The 10,917-nt window shown below is 40.5% G+C and overlaps 1 protein-coding gene across 2 annotated transcripts in view; it reads right to left on the minus strand.

Annotated features, from left to right (window-relative positions):
- LOC145981831 (uncharacterized) overlaps positions 1-9,147 on the minus strand; it is a 40,957-nt gene extending 31,810 nt beyond the window's left edge. The window contains exon 1 of one of the 2 annotated variants that reach the window (XM_083115272.1): positions 8,843-9,147. The gene's annotated coding sequence lies outside the window, so the exon portion shown is untranslated. Of the gene's footprint in view, positions 1-8,471; positions 8,821-8,842 lie in introns of those variants that run through there. The other variant, XM_083115273.1, reaches the window with a different exon arrangement.
- Positions 9,148-10,917: the final 1,770 nt, after the last annotated feature.

A 10,917-nucleotide genomic window follows, 5' to 3' on the forward strand; every position in this document is an offset into this window, starting at 1 on the left:
GACAAATGGAACATGCTTGGACAGTGACTGTCGCGCATCCCAGATGGTACGCAAAACGGAGTGATGGATGTACACGTGCATGCTACATGGAACGCAACGTGCAATTACAATTGCGATATGAACCACTACGTGCCCCCTCCCACCGGGAATTCGTTGAACCCGGGACCTCGGGAGTACAAGGTCAGCCGGAAGTTGGCTCTCTGAGGAGCAGCACCAAATACGTATCCACGTGCCCCACGAATGCTGGGACACCTCCCTAAAAGGCACAGCCACACACACACACACACACACACACACACACACACACACAAAAAAAAAAGGAATTGGCACGTACGTATGAAGGGTTTCACATTGGAATGTACAGTATCACTTTGGCGGAAGGAAAACAGAGAGTAGCACAAACAGATAAAAATCAGTAACACAGATATTGACCCTTTGTCCTGAAAAATAGGCAACTTGTGCTAAATCTTGAATCATTGCTGCTTGATGTTTCTGTTCATTACCGATGGTATGAAGGAACGACGATGAACTCTGAATGCAGCACGTAAGCACTGCGAAGGACAGTATGAAAACATCCTTTGGCGTGTGCAGAACGGAAACTCACAACAGGGGCTCAATATGACGACCACCAACATCGATGCACACATTGTACCTTCGAAGAATGTTCTCATACAGACGATTGAAGACCAGTGGATTCTCTCGAATGAAGTTCGCTGCTGCCACAATCCTAGTAACCAGGTCATGCTCAGACTCGATGGGGGTTTCATAAATGCGACTCTTCATGCGCCCCCATAGAAAAAAGTCCAGGGGCGTTAAGTCGGGAGATCGTGGGGGCCACGGCACGGGCCCGGCACGCCCTATCCATTGCCTGTCATATCTGTGGGTCAGATGGTCCCGTACGTCCCGTGCAAAGTGGAGTGGCGCCCCATAATGCTGGAACCACATGTTTTGCCTAATGGCCAATGGCACATTTTCCAACATCTCGGGCAATGTCTCTTGGAGAAAAATCAGTTAAGTACGACCTGTGAGATTGGTGGAAGTATGTATGGGCCAATTAAACGACCGGCCAGTATTCCTGCCCAGACGTTGATGCCCATTCGCTGCTGGAACCCACGAGCTTTCGTTGCGAATGGGTTCTCTTCATCCCACACATGGCTGTTGCGGGAATTAAAAACACCCTCTCTGGTGAATTTCGCCTCATCCGTGAAGAGCACCAACTGTGGAAACTGAGGCGTATTCACGCAACGACGCACAAACCATGTGCAGAAGCGAACACGTGGTTCAAAATCTGTGGGACCCATGGCGTGCACCTTCTGGGGGTGATATGGGTGCAGTTGTTGATCATGAAGGACATTCCACACTACAGACTGAGATACACCAACATCCCGTGCTACGATTCGTACTCGTACCAGGGTCTTCGTGCACAGCATGAAGAATTGCCTCCTCCACCACAGGCGTGCACCTCGTCCTTGGGGCACCTGTGTCCACTCTACTCACAACAAATGTTCCAGATTCACGAAGACGACGGTTCACTTTTTCGAATATGGTGTGTGATGGCGTCACACGTTCCGGGAAACGTTCCTGGTACATCGCACGGGCAGCCCTTCCATTGCATCTCGCTTCCCCGTAAATGAGCATCATGTCTGCATACTCCTCGAAACTGTATTGCACCATCGTGGGAGTTTTCACGTCCACACACACCCACAACGTCGTAATGTTCCCAGAAGATACGTCGTGTGTACGTACTCAACCAATGTGTCACGTCCAGCGCTCTCTACATACAGTCTTGCAATACCCAGAGGGCGCAAGGGTCAACTTCGACCAGGAATAGCGAGTGACTCCTAGTATGACGTCAGCGCACACCTTCATGCATCACAGAGGTTACGAACGGGAAGGAACGTCAGTAAGTACGGGTTGGTCGCTCCCGTTCCATGTCCTTCACGTGAGAACGTTAATGACTAACGTTGGACTCGCATGGGATACCTCTACACGCTCTGCAGTAATGTAGTACAGAACAATACGAACGTGTCCCAGCATTCGTGGAGCACGTGGATACATATTTGGTGCTGCTCCTCAGAGAGCCAACTTCCGGCTGACCTTGTACTCCCGAGGTCCCGGGTTCAACGAATTCCCGGTGGGAGGGGGCACGTAGTGGTTCATATCGCAATTGTAATTGCACGTTGCGTTCCATGTAGCATGCACGTGTACATCCATCACTCCGTTTTGCGTACCATCTGGGATGCGCGACAGTCACTGTCCAAGCATGTTCCATTTGTCGCACTTCATGCGCTCCTCTGGGGACTCCCTCCATGTGTCACTTTTCGACCGTCCTGTGACAGCATGTTCCCTCGTCGTCTTTCTCCATTTTGCGCGAGTTTCCGCTCACATGCAGTGGGGATTCCCCATTTCCTTTGGGGATTCCCCTTTCACATTACGAAAAGCGCCGCAATTTCAACGCCCTGATATTGTTTGGATACGACTTCCTCCACTTCCGCCAGAGCCGATCTTCGTATCTTTCGTGGTTCAGACGTTATTGCTCTTTGAAAGAGGTGTGAACCGATTTTCTCACGGCTCTGGCAGCCACACGGTGCCGTTTTCGTAATTTTGCCACATGGCACTTTCGGCTTGTTTTTCCTTCTAGATTCACCCCCCTAAGTTTGTAATGGGAGTTCGAAATCACCCTGTATATTTACATATATACAATAACAAAGATTTAACCAATAACAGACAACATCTATTGCATTGTACAATGTCTAACAATGAATACATGTATTGTATTGTATTCAGGCACGTTTTCTGGCCCAGGTTCCAATTTAATACCAAACTAAGCATCATTATTACATGGTTCGATTTTTATTTGTTGTTATTACTTACTGTCGTCTTGGATATGGACTGCTGCTCCTACTACATTATGTAACGAGAGGTGCTAATGGATATCACGTCTCTAAATGTTTTCATTGGTTAGGTTAGGTTGATCAGGTTTAAGGCTCTTAGCATTAAATTAGCATCGTTAAATGTTTCCAACACCTGATCATGTAATACCTCGTCTCAATCATGAAACCCCCGCATCAAAATCTGTAAGAACTCTGTGTGTGAGATAGTTTCCAAATCATGATTTCTCTGGTAAATACTTAGTGATACTTTCAACAGTGCTAATTAATTTCTTCAACCTTCGAACTTACTCCTACAATCATTTTCAGTATTCAAAACTCCTTTCACTCCTATAAAACTTGTGAAGAACATTAAACATTCAGAACCATTGCCGTTATTCTACATTAAATCAATGAATTACTACAATACTTGTGCTCAGACCTATACCCTGATTTTTTTTTTTATTTTTTTTTTAGGGGGGGCAGGTTCATCCCTTACCAGCCATCTAAAAGTGAAAAAGTGAGGGGTACAAGTCCGGACGATGAATTTCGTAATATATAGCAACTTATTATACAAGATGTTTAATTTTAATTACGTTTAATACCTTAGCAGGATTAAACATAAAATTTCATTCCTTAAAAACAAGTAGGGTGCAAGAGAAAAAATATAGGTAGTCGTGGACTTGTGCATCTCACTGTACCAGTGTTTGTGTTGTAATAGAGCTCATAGTATTGTTACTTAATAAATATAAAGGTACTGGTGCGATCTCGAAGAAACACTTTTCACTCATTTCTTTCATTTTTAACAATCACACTTACCGATTATGCATTGCGAAAGGTTCTTGAAGGTGAGACTTTGCTCTTGTGAAGAAAATAACTTCAATTTATCACATTAACAGTACTACTTTGGTTTTACTGATTTTCGGATTTTTGCCAGGTTCGAACCCCAAAAAACCATTCACGGATAGCCCCACCATTCCAGCAAGGTTAGGTTAGGTTCAGTTAGGCAAGCATAGTTTTCTTGAAATATACATGTATTTGCAGTCAAATATATTGAACGATGGAAGAAAATACAACAATCTATAGAAACTCCTTTCCATAAGTACTTTCTCCTGTAAAAATGAAGAAATTCGTTTGTGCGAGATCGCACCATTACCAATATAAAACATAGAAGAAATGAGTAAACGGTAAATTATTTTTTCAAATTTTCCTAGGAGGAAGACTAATTATCGTACAATTTTAGCAATCATTGTCATACAAAATTTGAACCTCCCTTAAAGTAATGAGCACTGTTTGGATTGTGAAAGAAAGTTATTTACGTTGAAAAAAAAAAATACCTTGTGCAAGCATGTGTTGTTCCCATGGACAAGTGACTGTAAGTATCATAGACTAGCGGGAATTAATGTAGACGTAAATCGGAACTTTAGTACAATGCATTTAGGAACTTTATTTTAATGCTAAGAGAACCAAACCTGACATGTCTAACCTAACTACGAAAGCATATATTGAACAAAATCTGAAGTAATCGCTAAAATTCCGCAGTATGTGTTAACAGAAGAAAATAGGGTAACCGTTGTTGGTAAAATTTCAGTAACCACCAAACGTCTCTAATTCCCTTATTTTTCACATTGATACTTACGTATTCTGCATTCTGTTTCTTGAAGGTGGCATTTAGTTTTTTCGACTCAAATAATCTCAATTTTAGACATATCGAGTAATTTTTTTTATGTTCGCTTTCCATTTATAAATAGCCCCACGAATCATTTCCGGTAAGGTTAGGTTAGGTAGGGTCATGTATAGGTTACAATAGTTAAAAATTGGTTTTGAAAAAAATATGCGTAGCCCCACACACCATTCTCGCATAGCCCCACGAACCATTGACACATAACCCCACAAACCATTGACACACAGTCCCACAAACCATTTGCGGAAACGTACCTTCTTCAGTTACAAAAAACACGTGTTTGGAAACACTGACAGGGATTACGTCGTCACACACAGGCTACATCCACCTGGAAGTAAATGGATGCAAGAGCTTTTGTGCATTGGTCACACATTTATATCGAAAAATAGATGATATACCGGCAAAATTCAATGAACCATTCGAGAAAACACTTTCCCGAACTTCCACAATTATAACTGCATTTGGTAAGTAATTTCTCCTGTAAAATTGAAGATATACGTTTTGCGGATATGAAAATTTTACCTTTGGATACTTTGTAGAGGTTTTTTCGGTCATCGCAGAATCTACTGGAGCGGAAAATCAGGTGTCTTTCACGAAAAATATCTCTCCAACCCACAATTGAAGTCCCTGTCCCTCGCTTGCTAAATGTAAACCGGATGTTGATGATGTAACATCCTGTCAATGTTTCCAACCAGATGAAAAAACGAAATATACGTTCCCGATATTACTACGACCGCAAATTTTAACTATGTTTGCCTAACCTTACCAAACCTAACCTTACCTCGGCGGCTCAGTCGGTAACATGTCTGACTACCATGCTAAATGTCCCGGGTTCGATCCCCGGCCAATTCAAATCCGGGAACTTTTCTAACGATGGAAGCGGCCCCGGCGCCCACCCAGCATCGAATAACATGGGTACCTGGGGGAAACCCTGGGGGGTAAAGGCAGTCAGGGGTGTGATGCTGATCACATCACCCCCACTCACGACCCGATCAAGAAAGTGTGGGGCGTTACCCCCACACCCCCTATACGCCTTCATGGCATGGTGCTAAGCACAGGGGAACACTTTACCTTTTTTTTTTTACCTTTTACCGTTAATGGTTTGTGGGGCATCTTTCGGTTAAAAAGGTTGGAAACACTGTAAACCTACTAATCATCGACGCTAATGAAGCTGTACCTGCCACATTGTCTCTTAAGCAAGCGAAAGAAGGACGATCTGTAATTACTGTTGTGGACATTATTTTAGTTGAAAAACGTATTCCATGCGAAATCAACACAGCTTTTGACCTGACCATCTCCGATTTTCATGAAATTTGGGGAATTGAAACTATGCATGGAACTTAGTAAGTATAAAAAATTTTAGTTTCGTGCATCTTGTAATTGTTAAATTATTCAAGGTCAAAGTTTGCAGAAATTGCCCTTTTTGAGCCCGCTTAGCTATACTAAATCTGCTGTAACTCCGCCACTATTTTGCCTAGGAAGCTCAAATAAAGCTTATTGTACAGGGAATTGAACAAGCTTTCCAGTGATATATAACAAGCCTACCTTTGGATAAAAATATAATTTTGTCACGTGACCTTGACCTTTGACCTCGAATATCTCAAAACATGTCATCACCAAAAATCGTGAAAAAAATATATTTGGTCCCTCATGCCATACTCTAAAACATACCAAAAAATCATTCTGGGACTGCAATGGGATCAGAAGATACAAAATAATATGTTTAACTATGTGACTGATAAAAGCCTCATTACATGAACCATGACGAGTCGAAAGTCCTTTAACACTCCCTAGAAAATGTGAAGGAGTTATCCTGGGTATAAATTGGCCATGAAAGAAATAGGTTAGGCACAGGGAATTTTTCTAGCCGTGTGTGTCAAGCACAGGTCCGGCATATTGTTGACCGCCATATTGAATTCAACGCAAAGATTTCAAAGGAAAGGGGGTGATGTGGTATATCAAATGAGGCTAGAATTTCACGAGAAATGAAGTGACGAAGGATTTTCCAACGTATCTTACGCCAGCAAAAAATTATACACATATCTTTCACTTACGATATATGCACATTATAATGTTGTCAATGTTCCTGTGAGCACACTCGTTGACGTCTCTCACACTCGCATAGAACATTTGGTAATGTAGCATGTGCAACAACATCGCAAGCAGCAACTATGCCTTCTCTCAGATGGTCAATATCAGGGACTTTTAGTGAATGCACCATTCTCTTCAAATGTTTTTGAAGGTAAAAGTCCTCCTAAGATGTTAGATCTGGGGAATGTGCAGGCCTTTTAATAGATCCCCGTGTGCCCATCAATCTACCTAGAAAATTACCATGAAGAAATTGCGAAAATCTCTATATAGTGTGGTCACACTCTGTCCTGTTTCAAAACTCTCGAAAAGTGCCATATCCCGTAAGCAAGGGTGAAAAAACCTGTTCACTTAACAAATCCAAGAAGCCCTCACAATTTAAGGTTCCGTTTTTGAATATGGACCAACCATTTCCGTTCGCCATACATTATACCACATAATTAGCTTACCAGGAACAACCATTCGACTGAGCAAATCACAGGTATTGCATATTATTTTTATTAACTTCACCGTGAACATAAAAATTTGCCTCGTCACTGAAGAATTTTTCATTCCAAAGGAAGTGTCACGTAATTGTTTGAGATACTTTTCCCAATATTCTTCACTATTCAACTATTTGGTGAATGTTGCTGATTAAAATCATATGCAATGGTGCGTATACTTCTTTCTCTCCCAAGATGTCAGCGTGATCTCGATGAGTTCCTAACACGTTAGGAGCATTCCAATGCTTTGTTTTTAACACCTCGAAAAGGAGAAAATGGTTACAAGCATGCAGTAATAAATTTTTGCTGGTTAAATATATGTTGGAAAATCCTTCGTCACTTCATTTGTCGTGAAATTCTAGCCTGATTTGATATATCACATAACCCCCTTTCCTTTGAAATTTTTGCGTTGAATTCAATATGGCGGTCAACAATATGCCGGATCTGTGCTTGACACACATGGCTAGGGATCTCCCTGTGCCTAACCTATTTCTTTTATGACCAATTATACCCAGGATAACTCCTTCACATTTTGTAGGGGGTGTTAAGGGACATTTGACTCTTCATAGTTCATGTAATGGGGCTCTTATCAGTCACATAGTTACACATATTATTTTGTATCTTCTGATCCCATTACAGTCCCAGAATGATTTTTTGGTATGTTTTAGAGTATGGTATGAGGGACCAAATATATTTTTTTCACGATTTTTGGTGATGACGTGTTTTGAGATATTTAAGGTCAAAGGTCAAGGTCACGTGACAAAATTATATTTTTATCCAAAGGTAGGCTTGTTATATATCACTGGAAAGCTTGTTCAATTCCCTGTACAATAAGCTTTATTTGAGCTTCCTAGGCGAAATAGGGGCGGAGTTACAGCACATTTAGTATAGCTAAGCGGGCTCAAAAAAGGCAATTTCTGCAAATTTTGACCTTGAATAATTTAACAATTACAAGACGCACGAGACTTAAAATTTTCATAGTTACTAAGTTCCATGCATAGTTTCAACTCCCCAAATTTCATGAGAATCGGAGATGGTCAGGTTAAAAATTGCACATATCTGTGTTGATTTGGCATGGAATGACTCAAAAGCAAAATCCTACCTTAAACAATATTTCGCAATGCACAATACGTAAGTATGAATGTAAAAAGTGACGAAATAAACGAGTCAGAGGTGTTCAGCCGATCGACAACAGGTAATGAAATTAGAAATCTAACCATGTTAAAATTGCATTCGTAGCATGATGAAATCGCAATGAAACAAAAGGAACTTGGGCCGAGAAAACTTCAAGTATAATTGAATTATATGATCTGACTAACATTTACACATGCAACTAGATATATTTACATGAACTGTAGATTCTGAAGAGAAAGAAGATACTCCAGAATAGTTTACCAGTCGTCCTATTTCTACAGGACATCCTGTACTCCATAATCTTTTCAACTGCCTGTAAAAGTTTACATGATATATTGTTTCAATGTAATGATGTGTATTGGAGTATATTTAGATATATCACTGTGTAAAAGGTTGATTTTATACTCCTGTAATGGAATGGGAGGAATATGGCATCCTGTATTTTTTGTAAATTGTTTTTTTTTCAGGGTTAACTAAATTTCTGTACCGATCATAATCATTCCCCTTGTACTAATAAATACACACACGAAAGCAACTCCTCAAATAACACCAATGACAATTCAATCATATTACTACTTCCTTACTTTTCCAGTTTTTTTACTATACTAAAAGCAAATCAATATAGTACAAATTAGACACTGGCAACTTCTTATTTCGAACGACAGCCGTAGCACAATAACATCAGCCGTAACTTTCTTTCAATATAGTCAAAAACCATTAGTTCATAACAACAATGTGAAATGATTGACGTTACTCGCAGAAAATTGATTGGATGTATCAGCTTTACTAATCACTATTCATTTAAAAAGAAACTTCAAAAGTATGTGTAATTCACCACAGATCTAATTCACTTCAAGTTCTGCGAGGCATATTTCTCTCTGTTTAGTTACATGTTTCTCTGTTTGTTGTAAACATAAAACGCACTTCACACTGTTTGGATTGTTTAAGGAAATAATGTATCTATGAGCTATTGTAACAGAAAAGTTTAGATCGAACCTGGAACCAAACAACGCATTTTGGCAGGGATGGCGCCAGGGGTGGGCACGGGTGGGCAAGCGCCAACCCAAAAAATTCTGTGCCCACCCGATTTCCCACCCAATCAAATTCAATAAGTACATATACTTGGAGATATACAGGGTGTCATTTTAATGGCGCCCACGGACCACAGATTCGTATAGAGGACATCAAAACAAACAACTTTTCTCAGTAACATTTTTCTCGTTGGTGCATCATTTCGGCGCTACAGCTGTTCAAAAAAGACCGTTTTGCCGCCTGGATGCTGGCAACCCAACACAACATTTGATCGTATCTGTGACGGCATTTCCTGCGGCGAAATAGCGCACGGCAGAGTTGCAAGGGACACACAAATTTTGTGAAAATTTACAAACTACCAACCACATGATTAGGTGTAAAACGAAGCGAGAAACGCGTCCAGTAGACCGAACATCATAGTCTACCAGCCAGAAGGTCAGCAGTCATCTCAGGGGAAGGGGAAAGTGAACCGATGATATGAGAAATGGTAAAAACGTATTCAAAATGAAGTGTCAATTTCGGATTTTGTCTCAGCCTACATGTCAAATATCAACAACAATACATTTCATTGGACTTGCAGCTTACATGTGGCTGTTTGCGCCCAGTTACATGTCAAATATTTGCAAATCTCATTGCAAGATTGGTATCTACAGGTTTGTGTCCAAATGCCTTGTGGTACTTTTGTGCTGATAACGGAAGTATCCGAGGTTCACGTTGTTACATTACGGCTAAAACACGTACAACCACAGTAACAATCTAATTATGAATCAGTAGCGAATATACTGTCCTGTTCATAGTTGCAAACTATTACATTACATGTATATCCGGTGCATAGATAAACACAGTCGTCGGAGAGCTTGGTGCTTGTATTACTACTACTTATATCCCTGCTTTTTCAACCATTTTTGTCACTTGTCTCATAATGCACTGAATATACATTATATTATGTGTTGCTTACCTTTGGGATTTTGAGTTCTTTCATTTCTAGTATTTTGTCATCTGTTCAGTGTGTCACAAAAACTAGTATCAGAAGGACGAAGTGGATAGACTAAATTGTAGATGCCAACTTGGTAACTAGATTTGCAAATATTTGAAATGTAAGCTGATACAAAATTCGATATGACCACTTCCACTTGAATTCTGTTTTCTTTCTACTAGTTTTCGTGTCATTTGTTTACTTCCTGTTAGGTTAAAGAACGTGTTTTGTCGTTTTCTTTTACGGTACATAATGTGGCTGATTGTAGCTATGTCATTTTTCACAGAATATGAGTGTTCCTGGCAACCCTGGAACGCATCGCTTGAGGACGGGATATGACGTCACAAATGCAATCAAATGTTGTGTGTGGTTGCCAGCATTCAGGCGGCAAAACGGTCTTTTTTGAACGACTGTAGCGCCGAAATGATGCACCAACGAGAAAAATGTTACTGAGAAAAGTTGTTTGTTTTGATGTCCTCTATACGTTTCCGTGGTCCGTGGGCGCCATTAAAATGACACCCTGTATATGAATAATTCGATAAATAACTGTATTCTGGTGTTCATAACATGTATATTTTACTTGTAAATATTATCTATGCTTGAAATATTCACATATTATCAACCTATAAAAAGCCAATGTTGTCATTAGAA

Source organism: Lepisma saccharinum, chromosome 30 (genome assembly GCF_977018435.1).
Source record: "Lepisma saccharinum chromosome 30, izLepSacc3.1, whole genome shotgun sequence".
In the NCBI taxonomy this organism is placed as follows: Eukaryota; Metazoa; Arthropoda; class Insecta; order Zygentoma; family Lepismatidae; genus Lepisma; species Lepisma saccharinum.